Here is a 21895-nt window from a genome sequence, read left to right as displayed (position 1 = left end):
ATGCAATTGTAAATGTGACCAGCTGCATATGTCCCACCCAGCAGAAAGGCACCCTCTCTAAAAAGTTGCATTTTCATCTTTGCAGAAGAAATTGTCCCACAAGAAAAAGGGAAAGAAATCGAACAGGAGGAGGCCTGCCATATCTGCACCCACCAACAACATTGGAAGAGAGGGTCGCTGCTTGATGGGTCCTGCCTGGAGAAAAGCAATCAGTACTGTACAAGCTGGGCCCACACTCGAGGGAGAGGTCAAGTCCTGAAAATTCATTGTGGCCCTTCAAATCAACCTGCTGCCTGGCCTGTGATGTGTGAGCCTACTCATGCCACCAATCCTGCCCCCTCCTCTGCTGCTAACCATTTGACTGTTCTGTTATATTTTGCAGAACTTGCTGCCAATCCTGAAGATCCAGATGATGATTCAGACACAGACGCAGACGAGCCCGAGCACGAGAACATCTTCCAAGCTAACCCTCCAGACCAACATGGGGTGAGGGGGAGTTGGGTCAGCTGGATGAAGCTACCACTTATATACTGAATTTCAAGCATGTGCAGTTATCGGAGTTGTCAGCCCCTTCCATGACTAGTGATTGGAGTTCTGGTGGGACATTCCATGGTTTCTCACAATCCGAGGTTGCGGATCCCAGTAGCGAGATACAGCAAGTAACACCCAGGGCCCCACCGTCCGAGGATGCGGGTCCCACTGGGATGCCGCGAGGCACACCCAAGGCCCCACCGTCCAAGCCTGCAGCTCCCACTGTGGGGGCGGGCGGGATAAAGGAGAAATAGACCAAGCTCTCCTGAGATGTAGGATGCAACAGATGTGGTTCAGATCATTTCATTGAGCGCAGAGAGCACTGACCTTACCCGTTCACTCCTGGACACCATCAGTGGGGTGAGTGATGAGGTAGCGGGACTGTCGGGAGAAGTAACAGCAATGGCACGGGAAATGGGAACGATGTCCGGGAACATCAGTGAGGGAATAGTGTCCATGAGGGAGGGAAATCTCAGAGGTAGTGAAAAGAACGACACTGGCAATGACACAGGCCATGAGGGAGGGAATGGGAGAGTTAGCTGCTGCAATAAGGGAACACACCCAGACCAAGCACTTATTGACAGAATCAACTGCCACTCCCACTACAATCCCCACACCAGCCTCTGAAGAGACCCAAGCCGGGCCCTCCACAATAACACCTGACGCCCCAACCCCCCCCACCCGCACCGCAACCCCCCCACCCGCACCGCAACCCCCCCCACCCCAAAAAAGTGCACATTAAACCAGATGTTAGAAGGAATAAGCTTGGTACCAAGCCCAAAATGACTGTGCCACTGCCTGCGGGCAGAGGTGGTGGAAAGTCCAAGACCAAGCGCAGCGGGCCGTGTTAGACTAAGAGATGGGTGCAGCCTTTCTTTGCTGCTGCTGTTGTTGATGTTGCTGTTGTAACTGTTTTTAAATTGAAAGTTTTTTGTAAGTTATGTAACTTTACAAGTTTATAAGTGATCTTAAAGTTTTTAAGTGATCTTAAAGAGTCATATTAAAATAAAGTTTGATACAAGAATAATTGTATTACACTAAAGTTAAGTATATTGTAAACTTTTGAATAAAATATATTTTACATTAAAACTGAATCATGTTCCATTAACACAACACAACATTACGGAACAGCTCCAAAAAATAAATATGTCCATGTGGAATAGTTGTCGCAGAGCCCTCAGGCATCAGTAAAGCGTTCACGGATGAGTTGCTGGTGCAAGGCTCGAGCAATCGTTAAAGGAGCATGATGGCCAGCCCTCCTCCGACGTCGTGCTCCGGCCTCAGGCACTTGCATGGTTTCCTCATCCTCGTCATCATCCTCCTCTTCTACCTCCTCCTCACCTGCATCTTCCAAATCATTATCAGCCACTCTCACCGCAGGTGAGTCTTCCACTACCAGCTGCTGCTGCCTCATGATGGCTAAGTTATGCAGCATGCAGCACACAACAGTGAACTGACCGACAATCTCAGGGGAGTACAGCAAGTAGCCACCGGAATGGTCCAGGCGTCGGAAACGCTGTTTCAAGATGCCAATGGTCCTCTCTATGATGCTGCGCGTCGTAATGTGCAACATGTTGTATTGACGGTCAGCTTCCATCGGGTTACGCGTAGGGGCGTCATGAGCCAGGTGGCGAGGCCGTACCCTTTGTCTCCCAGTAGCCAGCTCTGCCCTTCTGGTTGCTGCTCAAACATGTCTGATATAACGTTGTTGCGTAGGATGAACGCATCATGGGTGCTGCCAGGGTATCTTGCATCGACTGACATGATGGGATGCATGTTATCACACACGAGCTGCACATTAATGGAGTGGAAGCCTTTTCTATTCCTGAACAGCTCGGCATCCTCCAACAGTGTTAACAAGGTGATGTGGGTACAATCAATGCAGCCCTGTACCTTTGGGAAGCCAGCAATCCTTGAGAACCCCACATGGATTGCTTGGGCAGTCATTGGTAATTTGATGAAGTCATTCCTCCGCGCACACAGTCCAGCCGTGACCTGGTGAATGGAGACATGTATTGCATGTTGAGAGATGTCACACACATCTCCAGTTGTAGCTTGAAATGATCCGGAGGCATAGAATGAAAGTGCAGCTGTAACCTTCACTTCAACTGACAAAGCAGTCCTTCTGATGCTTCTCGGCTGCAGGTCTGGTCTCAGCAACTCACAGATCTTATGGACAACTTCTCTGCGGAAACACAGCCTTCTGACACATTCTGCATCACTCAGGTACAGGTACAAATGCCTGACTTGAAATTGCTGAGGTGGGTAAGGCTTCTTGCCCAGCAGCCTATGGGCTCTGATGTTCCTGATGTGATGAACTTGAATCAATTGTCTCCTAGGTAGCACCATGATGCAATATGCTCGCACAAGGTATGGCATTGTCAGCATTGCCCCCATACTTAAAGTTAAACTTTCAAAGAAGCTCAAAACGGCAGGAAAGCAGGCAGCACAGGTTTGCAGTTCTCTCGCTTCCCCACCTCCCACCAAGGTCTGTATGGATGGAGCAAAGGTCTTTTGTCCTCTCCTCTCTCCCTCCCCACTCCCCCTTTTTTGAGTCTTGATATCTCTCTCCCCCTCCCTCCTCCTCACACCACCCCCCGCCCCCCCCAAGCCTCTCCGTTAAATTGCAGCCTCTCCTACTCTGTGGCCCCCAATGCTTGCTAGCTCCCTTCCTCCATCCCCCCCTCCCGTCTCTCCTTTGAATCCCGGTGCTGGCCAGTTCAATCGCTCCTTGCCCCCAACCTCTCCGTTGATTTGCTTGCTGCAGCCTCTCCATTGAATCCAGGGCCGAGTTTGAAGATGAAGGTAGGACTTCAATTTTTTATTTCTTATTGAATTGTTAGCAATGTTTGCAAAAAAAAAAGTACTAAGGGTAAGGCTTGTTTGGTTTAGGTGCAGGTCCTCTTCGCTTCCCACCCCTATCCCAGGCCGAATGGCCTCTGATGTACCTATCTGCGCCAATTTCTTTAACTCTCTGCAAGGGTTTTCTGAAGTGGCCACCTACACTGGCCCAAGTAGAAATGGAGTAACTATTAGCTGGCCAAAGTTGCCTAAATGGCCAGAACTGGCGTAGGTGGCTGATAACGCCCCCTTTTGAGAAAAAAAACTAACCTAAAAAAATCGTAACTGAGTTACGCTGGTGCAAATTGATTGGGGAAAATGGGGATTTTTAAGTTACGCCAGAAAAACCAGTTTACTCAAAAAAAAACAGAGCAACTCCTGGCCAAATTGAGCCCTTTATTTCTTAATTTAAAAAAAATGCAGTTATGATTTACTGTAGTTGCAGAAATGCCCTGATCATTCTTAAAAGGGTTCAATGGCTGTATTTGGTTTAAAACCAGAAACACAGCACAAAGGATGCAATGCAAGACACACAAGTCAACTTTTAGTTGTCATTACAGTAATATTGATCTGAATTTGGCAAATTCACACCTGAAAATATTTGATTGTCAAAATATGATTGATGTTTTAAAATTTCTCATTACTTAAAATGTGATTTGCTAGATCTATTTTACAATCAAAAGTAGGGTTGCTGAGAAAGATGATGAGAAATGCAATATTTATATGTGCCATCTCTATGCGATTTCCTAATTAAATAACTGCTTTAACAGGTTTATTTCTGTTCTCATGAAAATAAGGCGATTCAAGATTACTGCAATTCTTCATGGGAGCGCACAATGAGTGCTGACGTGCAGTTTGACCAATGGGGTCATCCCACCAAAGCCTGATCCTGTTCTCACCTGACATCCATAAATAGGCACTTTCCAACAGAAGTCATGGATAGCAATCAAGATCAGGAACCACAGATGACTCTTTTCCTACCTTCTTTGCCCAACAGGCACTGGGGTCAATTGTAGCAACCCTACCAACACCTTGGCTGACAGCAGTTAACTCATTATTGACAATGAAACCGTGTATGGCTCAATTTCACACAAGGTATTTCTAATATGTGAACACAAGAACTACAGGATTATGCATTTAAAAATATTATTAAACTGCAACATTGCTGCATATTTAAAATACCAAACAATAAAATGATTGCCACCGCTATTACAACATAGTTGTTCTTTGGATATAAAGCTAATGGACAGATTGCACTAAGTGAGGAACACAGGATCCTTGGCTAAGTCCCACAATGCCTCGTGGAATACGTAATCTCTGGGCAATTTACTGTATTAACTCTTTCAGACAGCAGGCATTTTATTTAATCTCAACATTAATATATCAACACTGGCATGGAATTTCCATTTATCTTGGTGAGAATCAGCATGATTTTAAAAATCATGTTTGCTTACATATTCAAAACTAATTTGGGACATATAAATGCAAGTTGTTCTATAAGGCGCTATATAAATGCAAGTTGCTCAGTTGTGTCCTTGCATGGATATTAGACGCACAAGCTCCAAGCCATGGAATGCTAGTTGTGTGACATGAGCATTGCAACGCACTCCTGGCTGGCCTCCCATCTTCCACCCTCCATAAACTTAAGGTCATCCAAAACTCTGCTTAACTCACACCAAGTCCCGTTCATCCATTACTCCTGTGCTCGCTGAACTACATTGGTTACCACTTGAGCAATGCCTCGATTTTCAAATCCCTCCATGGCTTCACCAGCCCTATAACCCTCAGAGATATCTGTGCTCCTCAAATTCTAGCTTCTTGCGCAGCCCTGATTTCAATCGCTCCACCACTGGCGGCTGTGCCATCAGCTGTTAAGGCCCTAAGCTCTGGAATTCCCTCCCTAAACCTCTCCACATTGCTTTCTTCTGTCAAGATATTTCTTAAAACCTACTTCTGACCAACCTGCTCCTTTATCTCCTTATGTGGCTCGGGACAATGCTCCTGTGAAGGGGACACTTTACTACGTTAAAGGTGTTATATAAATGCAAGTTGTGTGTAGCTAAAAGATAAGCCACAGGTTTCTTAATAATTTCTCTGTATGTAGAGAATGCATCAAGAGCCATGAGATAAAATTTAGAAGCCACAAGTTGGTTGACACAGTAACATATGAGCCAAGTCACAGCCAACTGATACACATACACCACATACAAGTTGTACCCTGGTCTTCACATGCTGTGAAATGAATACAGAAATGTGGTTAAATAAATATAGGTTTGTGTGGAACTGTACATTTCTATGAATTGGTTCACTGGATCAATGCCACTTGGAGGAATTAAAATGTTGCTGATTGCTGGAACACACACAAATGCCATGCCATTCTGCCATGCCAGTTGAGACTGTTAGGGTTGGATTTTCATCGACTTTGCTACCGGGTTTGCGCCACGATTTGACCCTCTGTTACGAAAACCCGGTCAGCGGGATTCTCAGGTACCTTTTTGCAGCGACATTTTCACGTACCTCCGGGGAATGGAGCGCCAATGTGAAATGACGTGCAACGCCGCGGATTGCGTTACCGTAGGACTTTTGGCTCTCTCCGGACCTGTACTCTGCACCCAGAATACTGACAGGTTGGTGTAGCCCTGCCAACAGTGGTAAGTATGAAGTCCTGCAAAAATGCTAAATTAAAGTTTTTATTTTTTAATTCTTTTTCAGCGATTTAGTCGGTTCCTGCAATCAGCAACATTTTGAGAATGTTTTTTGAAATTCCCCCCTCCCAAGGACTCTCTCGCAGCGCTACTGGCCCTGCGAGAGTTGGCTGAAACTCGTGGTTTGCCCCGCAAATCCTTGTGCAACACTGACTTTACCAATGGCGCAGACGTAAAGGCTGAAAGTTTGGCCTAAAAACGGTAGCGCAGCGAACAGTAATTTTTGGCGAAAAACTACCGTTTTCATCAAAATCCAAAAATCCCGCCCTTAATGTTTTAAATGGTGTTTACTTTATTTTTAATTAGAAGAGAATTTAAATTTCCCAAGCAATGCCATCTCGAAAAAATATCAAAACAGTACTTCCAGAAATAAAACAAATTGCTCTACTGTCAGCACAACTATTTTATCCATTTCCAATTTAGTTGTTACCTGTGCGACACCAACTGATTTACTCACGTACTGTTAACCTCAGATCTATTGTTTGAATAGAAACTGCAATTTAACAGCGCTGGAATAAAAAAAGCTTTTATGGCCAGACATTTGCAGAAAATGCTTTCAAAATGATTTCAAAAGAATTCCATATATAGACTCTAAATTGCATTACAATTTTTAAAAATGAGATAAAAACTGACTAAAACATAGAAATCCTTTCCAAAAAATTAAGTGATCTATGTAGAGTTAGGTGGAATAGCTACATACTTAGGGCATACAATATGTCAGTTGATTGTAGAACCTTACAAAAGATAGCACAAAGGGCCACAATTCAAGCCATTGTACATGTGCTAATCCTAGCTCGTCAACTGGAGCCATCTTAGCATATTAGCTCAGAGGCCAGGAGGGAACATGGGGCGGGGGAGGTACTTACCTGCTGGATCAAGCAGTCCCCGCCTTCCTTTAGCTGCCAAATTAAAATTAAAAGGGAAATTAAATCTGAGGCACGCTGCGTAATTATAATATTTAAATCCCGAGGGTGAGTTAGTTGCCCGCCCTTTGTCCTGCCTCCGTTAAAATAGGTGGGCAGGTTCGGGTTTGAGATTTTTTACATTTTTACGTGTGACCTGACCGTAACCCACCCATTTTTTGGGATTAGAATTACCATCAACTCTAATCTCATTTTCCTTCTCTTTCCCCTATATCCTTCCTTTCAAAACACTTACTCAAGTCCATTTTAAATGACATTATAATGCCTGCTTAAAAAGCCACTTGAGGCAAACATTTCACCTTCTAATAACCCACTGTGTGTATAAAGAAAAATTGTTCTTCTGATAAGCCTCAGTCCATGACCCCGTTTTTAATGATTCATCAACCAGTGAAAATAATCCTTCATTGTTTACCATCTCAAAATCCCATAACCGTCCCTGTTTCAATGAAAAAAAGCCCCGATTTTTTGAGTTGATCATAACTATTAATTCCTGGTAGCATTCTATTGAATCTTTGCTGTAACTTGCTCATAGCTCTATCATTTATTGTATGTTCATATGTGCCTCAAATGCCTCCACAAGTGGTTCACATAGAATGAATTATAAACATGGCACACCATAGAATCCTCACAAACAGCAATGAGATAAATTACTCATTAATCTGTTTTTGGTGGTGGTGGTTTTGGTTTAAGAAAGGACTATTATAGCCAGGACACCTTGAGAACTCTGATCTTTTTCAAATACCGTCAGATTTCCATGCAAACCACTGAAATCAACAAGTAAACATGCTCTCAAGTTTAATGTCTCATCCAAATGATAACACCTCCATCAATGCAACTCCTTTATGACTGCTCATAGAAACATAGAGAATAGGTGCAGGAGTAGGCCATTCGGCCCTTCGAGCTGCACTGCCATTCAATGAGTTCATGGCTAAACATGTAAATTCAGTACCCCATTCCTGCTTTCTCACCATACCCCTTGATTCCCCCTAGTAGTAAGGACTACATCTAACTCCTTTTTGAATATATTTAGTGAATTGGCCTCAACAACTTTCTGTGGTAGAGAATTCCACAGGTTCACCACTCTCTGGGTGAAGAAGTTTCTCCTCATCTCGGTCCTAAATGGTTTACCCCTTATCCTTAGACTGTGACCCCTGGTTTTGGACTTCCCCAACATTGGGAACATTCTTCCTGCATCCAAACTGTCTAAACCCGTCAGAATTTTAAACGTTTCTATGAGATCCCCTCTTATTCTCCTGACCTTCAGTGAATACAAGCCCAGTTGATCCAGTCTTTCTTGATATGTCAGTCCCGCCATTCCGGGAATCAGTCTGGTGAACCTTCGCTGCACTCCATCAATAGCAAGAATGTCCTTCCTCAAGTTAGGAGACCAAAACTGTACACAATACTCCAGAGATGTGGCCTCACCAAGGCACTGTACAACTGTAGTAACACATCCCTGCCCCTGTACTCAAATCCCCTAGCTATGAAGGCCAACATACCATTTGCCTTCTTAACACCTGCTGTACCTGCATGCCAACCTTCAATGACACCCAGGTCTCGTTTCACCTCCCCTTTTCCTAATCTGTCACCATTCAGATAATAGTCTGTCTCTCTGTTTTTACCACCAAAGTGGATAACCTCACATTTATCCACATTATACTTCATCTGCCATGCATTTGCCCACTCACCTAACCTATCCAAGTCACTCTGCAGCCTCATAGCATCCTCCTCGCAGCTCACACTGCCACCCAACTTAGTGTCATCTGCAAATTTGGAGATACTACATTTAATCCCCTTGTCTAAATCATTAATGTACAATGTAAACAGCTGGGGTCCCAGCACAGAACCTTGCGGTAACCCCACTAGTCACTGCCTGCCATTCTGAAAAGTACCCATTTACTCCTACTCTTTGCTTCCTGTCTGCCAACCAGTTCTCAATCCAATAGCAATGAAAATATACTCCAGGGGCTCTATGCATTGAAGAAATTGAGTTTTAAATACACAATTGAGCTTCTAAAAATGACGAAGGGAATAGATTCTGTCCAGTTGGATAGACTATTTGAGATGGATAGGGATGGAAGAACTAGGAGGCATAATTATGAAATATTGCGGTCCTGCATTTTGCGGTCAGCGGCGAAGGAGCGGTGCTGGCCGTTTATCGTGCTTACATCTGCCCACAGACTTTTCGCGGGCTTTTGAGCAGCAACTTACGGTATTTAGAGATCCTTTCCAGCGCGGCGCCCTCTGCAGGGAATCTGTGGCATAGGTGAGCAGGACAAGCAACAGCGTGGCTCTTCAACCAATCAGATTGAAGAATCCTCACTGAGACAGGCAGAGTCTAAACCAGGAAGTATAAATTAGAATATTTAATTCAATGTAAAATCATGTATAGAAAGTGAAAGAAAAGGAAAGATGGAATTGAGAGTTGAGACAGAAAGAAAAAGTAGAAATATATACACTTTTTAAAATCTCCAACAATAATTATATTCTGAAGGAATGAAACTCCACATGAGTAAAAGAAAATTTTTCAGTGCCAGAGAGATTGGCAATAATGAAGGCTTATCACACCGTTAAAAAATCACTTATAACTGAATGTATCAGCCCTAACTTTTTCTGGCCTGTTTAGTGGGTAACTAGTTGGCAAGTATAGCAACTTCATGGCATTACATGGATTTCAATGCTGGGCGTATTGGCGAGGATTAATAGTGCATCTTGTGAGGAGCATGGTACATTGGACAGTAACATCCAGATATCCGCATTTAACTGCACATGTACGGACTCTGGAAATTGCTGTCTGATTTACTCCACAATAACGGTGAACACAAAATACAGGCGATTAACAAAGATTTAGATTAGGCACTAGGAAGTGGGAAATATACGAGGGCAGAATCAACAAAATGGAAAGTTTGAGAAGGAGAGGGTGTAGTAATGCAGGTGGTCACACAGACAGAGAGGGGCATGGAGGGTTTAACATACAAAGATGAGAATTTTACATGAGGCACTGGGGTGGGGGGGAGGGACTCAATATAGGTCAACGGTCATGGTTGATGGACAAATGGGACTTGGGTGTAGGATAGGGTATGGGCAGCAGAGTTTTGAATGTGTTGGGAGTTTTCAGAGGGTGCATGCTGGGAGGCTGGCCTGGAAAACATTGGAATAGTCGACCCTAGAGATGGCGGAGGAACGAACGAGGGTTTCAGCAGCAAATGGGCTGAGCTAGGAGCAGAGGCATGGGGATCTGAAGTGGAAGTAGGCAACCTGAGTGATTAAGATACGATGTCAGTGAAACTTCAGAATTCTATTCAACCTCAGCTGAGCTGACCTCCTATACTCTCCATCACAAAGATTGCCGACTTCCACTCTAACCCCATGCCTCTGCCCCTACCTCACTCCACCTGTCCTGTGTTGTTAAACTGCTTTTCTGATATCCAGTCGTGGATGAGCCACAGTTTCCTTAAGCTAAAAATTGGAAAGACCAAAGCCATTGTCTTCAACTCCTGAGAGATGTTAGAGAAGCAGAGCTGGGTGTCAATAGCGAGCATGTGGAAGCAGGTCCACATTTGTGGATGTTGTCACAAATGGGCAACATGTAGTTCAGGAAGAGGGACTAGGAGGGAATTCTGAGGTAATGGTGCAGGTTTGGGAGGACAAGCCATTGGTAGAGATGCGCTGACTTTGATCAGTTAGGTGAGAATATAACCAAGTTCCACCAACGTAGATAATGGAGTAGAGGTGTTGGAAGAGAATGGTGCAGCTAAGACTGTATGTAGAAAGCTTGAGAAAGGTGGAGGATTGGTGCACCACAGTGAAAGTCAGAGAATGTCGTTCAGGATTTTGGTTTGGGCTGTTTTAAGGTGTTGGACTATGTTCAATTAGTTCTAACTTTGTTTAATCCCTTGAAGGAGGTAAATAATGATAAGTTGGTATCACTTATTTTGCACAAAAAGCAAAATACTGCAGATGCTGGAAATATGAAATAAAAACAGAAAACATATGAAACACTCAGCAGATCAGGCATCATTTGTGGAGATAATATACAGTTTGGGTATGGACTTTCCCCAGTTCTGAGTGTTTGCAGTGTTTTTTGTTTCACTTATTGTGTAGTTGGAAACTATACCCACGATCCTTCAAATGCAATTATACATCATAATATAATGTTTTATTGCAATATTAAATTAATTTCATATTAAATGTCACAAAATTTCAAACATAGATAACGTTATTAGCCATTTACACAAAAGTCTAAAATATGAAAATTGAAAGTCAGAACAACCAGTTCTGAAGCAATTCAATCTTACAAATTTGTATTTTGTGAGCATTGTCAATAAAGCTAAGCTTTCTTTTATCTGCAACAAAAATCAGTAACAGTTTCCTGTGAATGCAAGTCCTCCTTCGTATAGATGTCTGAGCTGTACAAATTGTACTTTTACTTCAATAAAATCGAACAGAACATGGAACTAGAGTTCAGCATCGGTGCCTGAATGTTCCCAGGATAATGCTAGTTTATTTTGTACTAGTACTGGGCTCAAATCGTGTATTATAAAGCGCCTTTAAAGTGGGAAAAGGTCCCAAGACACTTCACAGAAGCGCAGACAAAAATTAACACTAAGCCAAAGCAGGAGAAGTTAGAAGGGGTGGTTAAAAGTTTGGATGGAGGTAGGTTTAAAGGAGGGTCTTAAAAAAGAGAGAGCGCGCGAGAGAGGGGTATAGAGGTAGGGAGGGAATTTCAGATCTTATGGCCTAGACAGCTGAAGGCACTGTCGCCAATGCTATAACAAAGGGTCTGATGAATATGTAAGAGGCCAGAGTTGGAGGAATAGAGAGTTCTCGGAGGGGTGTAGAGTTGGAGGAGGTTACAGAGATAGGGAGGGGCAAGGAGGGATTTGAGGATGAGAATTTTAAAACGTAGGGTTGGTCGATGTAGATGAGCAAGCACAGGCGTGATAAGTGAGCCGGATTTGGTGCGGGTTAGGATACAGGCAGTAGAGCTTTGGATTAGCTCAGGTTTACGCTGAATGGAGGATGGGAGGCGAGCCAGGAGAGCACTGGAAAAGTCAAGTCAGGAGGTGATAAATGCATAGACGAGAGTTTCAACAGTGGATGGGCAGAGACGGGCTGTTACGGAGGTGGGAGTAGGCAGTCTTTGTGATGGAGACTATACAGGGTCAGAGCATGGAGCTGCAGGAAAGACGGGCACAGATTGGGAAAGCGACAACATGTTCAAGGACTTGAGAAGAAAGGGAGCAGCAATTTGCATGGGCATGGAGTTGAGTGGATTTTTTGAAGAGGGGGATGATGATGACAGATTTGAAAGGAAGGGGGATGGTATCAGAGGAGAGGGAACCATTTACAATGTCAGCTGGCCTGGAGGGCAGGATGGGGAGTTGGGTCATCACCAGTTTACTAGGAATAGGGTTAAGAGAACAAAAGATGGGCCTCATGGACAAGATGTACTCAAGAGACGGCATAGAGGGAGATAGGAGTGAAACTACAGAAGGGCGCAGGTTCAGAACTAGGTCGGGGGGAACCTTGGTGGGCAAGGGAAAGGAGGAGGTGAGGATGGCAGTTAAATGGACCAAGAGGTCCATGTGCACCTTGTTTTTGAAGGAGAGGATGGTGGGGGGATGTGAAAAGGGTTTAAGGAATTAATAGTGGAAAAAAGAAGGCAGGATGTTTCTGAAATACTGAGCAGTTTTAGCAGAGGAGAGTAGAGCCCAATAATGCTTGATGTGGTCCAACCAGCTCTGGCAATAAATGGTTAAACCAGTTGTGTATCAAATACATTCAAAATCTGCACAAGAGAAAACAAAATCACATTTAGCTTAGATTTGCAAAATGAAATTCCACCTGTAGTTTATTGAAAACATGTTAAATATGAAAGCAATCTAATGTGCTAAACATGGAAGCAATCACTTCCTGCGTTAGAACAGATAAACAGTTCAAAGCAATAGTCCAAATTGTTGCTTTGCACTTACTGAAAATCCATACTTTCCATCAGTGATCTATAGGGAGAAAATTCTTCAAAGGGCATGATGTGCTTTCAGTATAACAGTGCAAAGTCCATGTATTGGTATTTATTTGCATTAAACTGAAACATAAACCATCATATGATTTGATCTCATAAAATGTCATTGTAAACATTTTCCTAATCTAATTTTACTCAACCATGTAACATATCAAAACAGGCTGCTCCACTCCAACATATGCAGTGCTGGCATATTCTCTGTCATGGAATGAATCTATTCATTCCTCCTGCTCTTCTATGACACCCTGGTCTACAGAAACACGTGCAGTCATTGCCACTGAGGTGATGTCTCGCAGTTCATTCTCTGTCAGACAGATTAAAACACAAGAGCTAAGATTTCTGACACAATAATAACTAATATGATGACATCAAACACTACAGCTTTATGCTGATCAGTAAAAGTTTACAAACTGAAATTCTAGATTTGGGCTTAAATCACATCAGATTCTAGATGTACGCTGCTGACACCCAGCTCTACCTCACCACCACCTCTCTCAACCCCTTCACTGCCTCAGATTTTTCATGCTACTGGTCAGACATTCAGTATTGGATGAGCAGAAATGAGCTTCAATTAAATACTAGGAAGACCGAATCCATTGTTGTCAGCCCTCACCACAAATTCTGTTTCACAGCCACCTCCTGGGCCATTGTCTGAGGCTGAACCAGATTGTGAACAATCTCGGCATCCAATATGACCCTGAGCTGAGCTTGTGATCCCATATCCTCTCCATCATCAAGGCCGCCTACCGCTGCAATATCACTGGTCTCAGCCCTGCTTTAACTGATCTGCTGCTGAAACCCTCATCCATGCATTTGTTACCTCTAGACTTGACTCCTGGCTGGCCTCCCATCTTCCACACTCCATAAATTTGCGCTCACTCAAAACTCTGCTGCCCATATCCTAACTCTCACCAAGTCCTGTTCTCTCATTACCCCTGTGCTCGCTGACCAACATTGGCTGCTGGTCCAGCAATGCCTCAATTTTAAAATTCCCATCCTTGTGTTAAAACCCTCCCTATCTGTCACTTTCAGCCCTGCAACTATCAGAGAACTCTGTGTTCCTCCAATTCTGGACACTTGTGCAACCCCAATTTCCTTCACCCCTCCATTGGTAACTGTACTTTCATCTGTCTAAAACCAAAGCTCTGGATTTCCCTCCCTAACCCTCTCCACCTCTCCCTTTGAGACTCTTCTTAAAACCTACTTCTTTGACCAAGCTTTTGGTCACCTGTTGCAATAACTCCTTATGTGACTTGGTGTCAAATTGTGTCTGCTAATGCTCCTGAGGCACCTCGGGATGTTTTGCTATGTTGAAAGTACTGTATAAATACAACTTTTTGCTGTCGTTCTGTGTGGATGCCAGATTTTACAGCTGTTCTCCATTTCTGGAAGATTGAAAAAAGATCAGTTCCAGTGTCGATTAATTCTCAACGGTCTCACAAAAATAGTTTATGTCGTAGGACCATAGCTTATCTACACATGACAATAACATTGCCATGAATATAAATGGATACCACTGAATAATGATAAAAACCATATATGGGGCACCTACAGAAATTAAAGTGAATTGGAATGTTGCATTGGAACCACTGTCTAGATCAACATTCCGCTTAAGATCTGCCACTCAAGATGCATCCAGATCAAGATCATTCAGTCCACCTTAGCTCATCCATCCAAATAAGAAAAAACTACAGTTTCTTCTCTGTCCTCCACCCCAGTCCTGCCATGAATTAGAGTTTGAAATGACTATGGTTTGCACCTCCATTATCCTGAATGTATATTTCAAGTGTTAATCACTGTCAAGAAACTCCTCCTTTCATTAGTTCTAAATTTTCCCTTCATCAGTGGCATATTGTCTTGATTTACAATTAAGTAAAGTTCCAGATTAACAGTTTCTACACCAAGTAATATCATGAATACTTCTCTCCTTTGAGGCTAAAATGTCCAATGTCTCAAGTCTGATTTGTCGGGTCTCAAACAAAGTGTCCCCAGTTCCCAAAGCTAGTCAGTTACATAAGATGCAGTCGTCACTTCAACATGGCAGTGCATTGTTAAGCATAAATTCTTTATTTTGTAAAATATATAGTTGTTGGTCTGTAATTTTACAGTCAACGGCGAAGCAAAAGTGCTCGCTGCTGGTCCTGAAGAAAGCTGCCGACAGAGATCTCATGATCGCCGTGGCGAGAAGCTTAGCTTTTTCAACGTTCAATTAATTTTAGCGCTCTGTAATGGGAATTCCTAGTGCGATGCTGCACTGATGTCAACAAGCTGTGTAAGCAGCCAATCACATTGCAGAATTCTCAGACAGGAAACCAGAAAATAGAAGCTGCTTTATCTGGACTTTTAAAAAATGTTAGAGAACAAAATAAAGATTCTGACATGGAGTTAAGGTAGAAGCTGAAATAGCATAACAAATATTTTAAGAAGTTTTTTTTGAAATTGTAATTTTTAAAAAATCAGTGGAGAAATTTGACACTCGATAAACATAAAAATTAGGTTTTCAGGGTCAGAACATCAGTCAATATGCTCTTAAAACCCCAATTATAATTATTCCAACAAGGCTTTACATTTAATGGGGTATTTAACAGCGGTTATTACCACGGAAAATCCCAAGTTTTCGTCAGTTTCGCTGATTGCTGGTTCTGGATTGGGGGGGGGTGGGTGTGGGGGAGTCCACAGTGCAGCCTGTGTTGGAGCAGTGAATAACTGATCACAACTTGAGGATTTCTGCATTTAGATATTCATGCGCTAAATCCTGAAGATGCAGTCAGTTTCAGAGGGGTAATGACGGCGAATGCTGGTAGTTTGCCATCATTACCCGCCACAAATTCCAGGCCATTATATCCTTTTGTTCTCCTATCCTCTTTGGTTTATCGTTTCAGAGGTCTAACTGAGCCACAAAAATAACTTTTTAGTGGCCAAGAAATGCATTAAAGCAGTAATATGGTCTTCATTTTCTATTCATTCTCCCTATTACCATTACTTATATGCTACGTTTATGCCAAAAAGGGTAGTCATTTCATTGTTCTACTTGGACAGCATTTGCTTCTGTTCCAGTCCTACAGGAGGTGTAGTCACTTTGAATAACATTAACAACAGCACTTTGCTTTTCCTGTGGTGGCAGGAAAGTCTGGGGCACTTTACCTACACACCATCATAGATCAACTAACTCATGTATGTCCAATTATGGGATGGATCCCCGCCAACTAAGTATCCCTTAAGATCAGGTGTAAAATCAGTCTCTCTGAATGGGAGTCTGATTCTTAACAGCTATGAAGACACAACTTTAAAAGGAATAAATAAATAAAATATACAGTTTTGTAGTTTAAACACTGAACAAACAAGAAACATAATTTTTCAAGAAACCGGTAAGTTAACTTGATCTTCAAAAGGATTAGGAACATTTTTTTCCATTAATAAACTTTGTTACTTCAATAACCTATTGTCTTTAGCTCAACAGTGACTGTAGGCAAATATATTTACAGCAAGAGAACAAAACAGCTAGTAATCTGTACATTGCACACAACAATATCCTTGAATAAAGAGGCTCCAAGCAAGAGAAGGTAATTTTTCTAATTCTGCTAATTTCAGCACGACTGCAATTAAAAGAATGCCTGATAATATTCTGAAACAATTGGCGGCTGATAAAGAGCCATCCTGTGTAAATGAAACAGCAATAGGCTCATCTCTCCTTCCACAGCTTTACAGCTCCGTACTTCCCAGATAAAATTAAGCCAGCACTTAAGACTGATTTGACTAGCGGCATCATTTCTGCGGATTGCTGGAAGCCTCGCTTGGTTATCAAGTCGAACAGGCACGGCCAACCAGTCTGATCTTTCTATTCTTCATTAAGCAAATACGCAGGAATGGAAATGAAAACATAATAGCTATTTGATTTCCATCAAGATATTTTGCATATTGGTTCAGGACTGATAGTGGAATTTCATCAACTCTTTTCATGCTTTAAAAAAATTGCATCACTGAGCCGAGGCGTCTGCAGATTTCTTTACAATACAAGATGGAGTATTTTTTGCAAAAAGGACAACTTAATGATAAAATGTCCTTTCTATAATACCTCCCAAAAACTCATAACTTAAGGTCAATGTAATCGCAGTTCAAAAAATAAAATTAGTATTTTAGGATCATCAGTGGAATAAGTCAATAGGAAAAATTCCAAGTGGAATAGAAATATTTTAAAAACATTGAAAAAAAAAAGAGTTCATGGGCAATTGTAAAATTCTTTTTAAAAAGTAGGTCGTTAACATACAAGAATTATAAATCTTCTTGGACAACTGAAATAGTTAATTACCCTCCAAAAAAATGTAAGAGTTCAGTAAAATCAAAACTCATTCAAAAAATGTGAGCCTGGTCTAACAGCCCCCATATAGCAGTCAGTTATTGAATGTACAAACTAGTAACAGCAAATTAAGGATCGCTGACTTTGTGAAGTAGCCACATCTCAAACATAGAACAATTCAAACACCTTTAACAGTCCTGTAACCAAACTTGCACGAACAAAGAAACTTTAATCAAAAAGATTAATACTGGTGAGGAAGGCCATTTGATTCTTCTTTCCGTCCTTAGGCCCTCATATAACTGACTGCTATATGGGGGCTGTTAGACTAGGCTCATATTTTTTGAATGAGTTTTGATTTTACTGAACTCTTACATTTTTTTGGAGGGTAATTAACTATTTCAGTTGCCAAGAAGATTTATAATTCTTGTATGTTAACGACCTACTTTTTAAAAAGAATTTTACAATTGCCCATGAACACTTTTTTTCAATGTTTCTTTTTAAAATATTTCTATTCCACTTGGAATTTTTCCCATCATAATATCCAACAATATCTTGGAATGACTGCAGAACTCCATCCTGGAACTGTTTTCATTAGAACAGAGGTGATTAGGTAGAGATGTTAAAATTATGAAGGGATGGGAGAGGGTAGAGAGAAACAGGAAGTTTCCAGTGGTGGAGGGATCCCAAACAAGAGTGCATAGACACAAGATTAATTACAAGAGATTTAGTATTGAAAGCGAGAGAAATGTATTTACAGACAGTGGATTGGCATCCCGTGAAAAGCACTACCATGTCAGCATTTAAGAATAGGTTAGGGAGCTGGTTGAAGTAAAGGGAGATAAAGCTTTATGAGAACAGAGCGACTGCTCATATGGACGATAAACAACATGGACTGTTCAGCCTGAGCATTCTGCTTTCATATTACAATTTCTGTCATCCTGCCTAGATGGTCATTCCAAGCCACTCCTGGTGTGAAAAAATGCTTCTTGAAACCCATGGGATTAAAGGGGCAGTGGCAGCATGGATACGGAATTCGTTAAGAGACAGACAGCAGAGAGTAGTGGTGAATGATTGTTTTTCAGACTAGAGGAAAACAGTGATGTCCCTCAGCGGTTGGTATTAGGACCACTGCTCTTTTCGATAATATACTAATGACTTGGGCTTGAGTATAAGGGGCAGAATTGCAAAGTTTACAAGTGACACAAAGCTTGAAAATGTAGTAAACAGTGAGGAGGACAGCATCAGCCTTCAGGAGAACATGGACTGGTGAAATGGGCAGACACATGGCAGATGAAATTTCATGCAGAGAAGTGTGAAGTGATGCATTTTGGAAGGAAAAATGAAAAGAGGCAATGGCTCTGAAATTCTGTTTTGGCCTTCCCGAGGGCATTGGAGAGAAAAAATCTGCACTTACCTTAAGCTGCTGCCCACGTCCGCACTTCCGAGCCTGTGGCCTCCTTCGACTGCCAGTCGCAGAGCATGCACATGGGGACATGCGCAGTGCTGGAGCTGGCGTCACATGGCTCTGGACAGCCAATCAGGTAAGGTATCATAGTAATAGGAGTTCCGCAGGGTCGTAAACTCCTATTACTATGATAGAGCCCGAAACAAACACCCAAAACACTAATAAAAAATAGAAAATAATTACACTACATTCATTTAAATTAAAGCTATTAATGTCTTAAAAAAAATTCCCGATTTTTAAAAAAGTTTTTTAAAATAAACTTACCATTGTGGGGAGGGTTTTTAATGATAATATATGTTTTAATAATGTTATTTTTAGATCTTTGTGGGGTTTTTTTAAAAAAAACACATTTTGTGGCTGTAAAAGTAGGCTGTGCACCTGCCTTTTTAGGCTCAAGTATTTTGAGGACATTTGTAAGCGTAAACATCGGAACTTACGTGTCCTCGCTCTCGATACGATCTGTCAAGCCAGAAACTTGACAGATCGGAAATGCTGGTTTCCAGCGCATGCGCATTGCGCGCTGGAAACCGGCATTTCCGATGCCTTCCCAGGTCCGTAGGAACTCCGTATGGACCCGGGGAGGCTGGAATTTCAGGGCCAATATAAATTAAAGGGTACAATTGAAAAGGAGGTGTAGGAACATAGAGACCAAAGGGTCCACAGCCACAACTTTTTGACGATGGCAGGAGAAGTTGATAAGGCCGTTAAAAAAGCAGATGGGATCCCTGGCTTTATAAATAGAGACACAGAGTACAACAGCAAGGAAGTTTGGGTGAAGGAAGCAGATTCAATAGTAACTTTCAAAAGATAATTGGATATACACTTAAAAAGAAGTAATTTGCAGGGCTGTGGAAAAGAACAGAGGAGTGGGACTAAAAGGGATAGTTCTTCCAAAGAGCTGGCACAGACATGGTGGGGACCAAATAGTCTCCTTCTGTGCTGCATGATTCTACGTCTTTTCGCAGTTTCATAGAATCATAGAATGGTTACAGCATGAAAGAAGGCCATTCGGCCTGTCAAACCCGTGCTGACTCTCAACAAATCCCACTTCCCTGTCTTTTCCTCGTAGCCCTGTAAATATTTTTCCTTCAGGTACTTATCCAACTCCCTTTTGAAAGATTGAGGGGGCAAAATTGTCCCTTTTTGAGGGGCCAAGGCAGAAGTTAAAGGAGGTCGCCAGCACCCCTGCGTAACAGGTGCTTTTCGCCCGGGGGTGTGGCACTATCATCAGTGCCGTGCACCGACCCCTTTCCGCCCCATGGCTCTTGAGGCTGGCGCGAGAGCGTGTCAACGCCAGCTTTGCGGGTCGCGAAACTAGCAGACATCCACTCATGGGTAGAAGTTAAAGGGGAGGTCGTCAGCACCTCGTGCCTCCACCTTACATTATCTTCCGACTCTCAGGTCGGCTCACTTACCTCTTTTTTTTTTTTTGCTTGTTCCGGACCACCATCGTGCAGCCCGACACTCCATTTTGGGTGCCAGGCTGCAGACCTGGTACCACGCTGCCTTGGTGGTCCAGCGGAGGTCATCAGAGGCCTTGTAGAGCACGCAGCAGCCCTCCCCTTTACTGCAATTTTTTTTCCCTTCAGGTGCTTGTCCAATTCCATTTTGAAAGCCAAAATTCAGTCTGCCTCCACCACCCTTTCAGGCAGTGCATTCCAGAACCCAATGCATTCCAGAACAGATTCCAGAAGCTGTATAAAAAAGCTTTTTCTTCCATCGCCTTTGGTTCTTTTCCAATCAATTTAAATCTGTGTCCTCTGGTTTTCGACCCTTCCAACAATGGGACTTTACACATTTATGAAGCCCAGGATCCCGTAAGCATTTTCAACTGCTTTCTCGATCTGCCCTGTCACCTTCAATGATTAGTGCACACATATCCCCAGGCCTCTGTTCGTGCAGTCCCTTCAGGATTGCACCATTTAGTTTATATGTTCCCCCCTCCCGCCCGCCACCCATTCTTTCTACCAAAATGTATCACTTCACAATTTTCTACTTTAAATTTCATTTGCCACCCATTTCACCAGCCTGTCTAGGTCTTTCTGAAATCTATCACTCGCCTCCTCACTGTTCACTTTACTTCCAAGTTTTGTGTCATGTGCAAATTTTGAAATTGTGTCCTGTACACCCACGTCCAAATCATTAATATATATCAAAAAATGCAGTGGTCCTAGAACCGACCCCTGTATACCTTTCTCCAGTCTAAAAAACAAACGTTCACGACTACTCTCTATTTCCTGTCACTTAGTCAATTTCGTATCCATGCTGCCACTGTCCCTTTTATTCCATGGATTTCAACTTTGCTGGCAAGTTTATTATGTGGCACTTTATCGAACACCTTTTGGAAATCCACATACACTACGTCAACCTCATTACCCTCATCAACCCGCTCTATTACCTCATCAAAAAACTCGAACAAGTTGGTTAAACACAATTTGCCTTGAACAAATCCATGCTGGCTTTCCTTAATTAATTCCACATTTGTCCAACTGACTGTTAATTTTGTACCTGATCACTGTTTCTAAGAGCTTCCCCACTACCAAGATTAAACTGACTGGCCTGTAGTTGCTGGGTTTACCTTTACACCCTTTTTTGAACAATGGAGTAACATTTGCAATTCTCCAGTACTCTGGCACCACCCCCGTATCTATGGAGGATTGGAATGTTATGACCAGTACCTCCGCGATTTCCACTCTCAATTCCCACAGCATCCTAGGAGGCATCCCATCCGATCCTGGTGATTTATTTACTTTAAGTACAGCCAGCCTTTTTAATACTTCCTCTTTATCAATTTTTATCCTATCAAGTGTCTGCACTACCTCCACCCTCACTGTGTCTATGGAAGCATCCTCTTCCTTGGTACCTCAGCCATGCCCTCTGTCTCCATGCATAGGTCTCCTTTTTGGTCCCTAATCGGCCCCACCCCTCCTCTTACTACCCTTTTACTATTTATATGTCTATTGAAGACATTTGGATTTCCTTTTATGCTGGCTGCCTTTCTGTATTCTCAGATCCTCTCTTTTGCCTCTCATTTTCTTTTTCACTTCTCTGACCTTTCTATATATAATATATATATATTCAGGTGTATTGGCAACATGACATGTGTCT

At 42.5% G+C, this 21895-nt stretch overlaps 1 protein-coding gene across 4 annotated transcripts in view; it reads right to left on the bottom strand.

The window, feature by feature from the left end:
• Positions 1–21895, bottom strand: part of zfpm1 (zinc finger protein, FOG family member 1) — a 193101-nt gene that overhangs the window by 116422 nt on the left and 54784 nt on the right. Inside the window, exon 1 of one of the 4 annotated variants that reach the window (XM_070898135.1) lies at positions 9212–9275. The exons of the other annotated variants lie outside the window; for them this stretch is intronic. The gene's annotated coding sequence lies outside the window, so the exon portion shown is untranslated. Of the gene's footprint in view, positions 1–9211; positions 9276–21895 lie in introns of those variants that run through there. 4 annotated transcript variants of the gene reach the window in all.

Source organism: Pristiophorus japonicus, chromosome 13 (assembly GCF_044704955.1).
Source record: "Pristiophorus japonicus isolate sPriJap1 chromosome 13, sPriJap1.hap1, whole genome shotgun sequence".
Lineage (NCBI taxonomy): Eukaryota > Metazoa > Chordata > Chondrichthyes > Pristiophoridae > Pristiophorus > Pristiophorus japonicus.
Note: the sequence above shows the minus strand (reverse complement) of the source record. Positions and strands in the feature narration are given on the sequence as shown.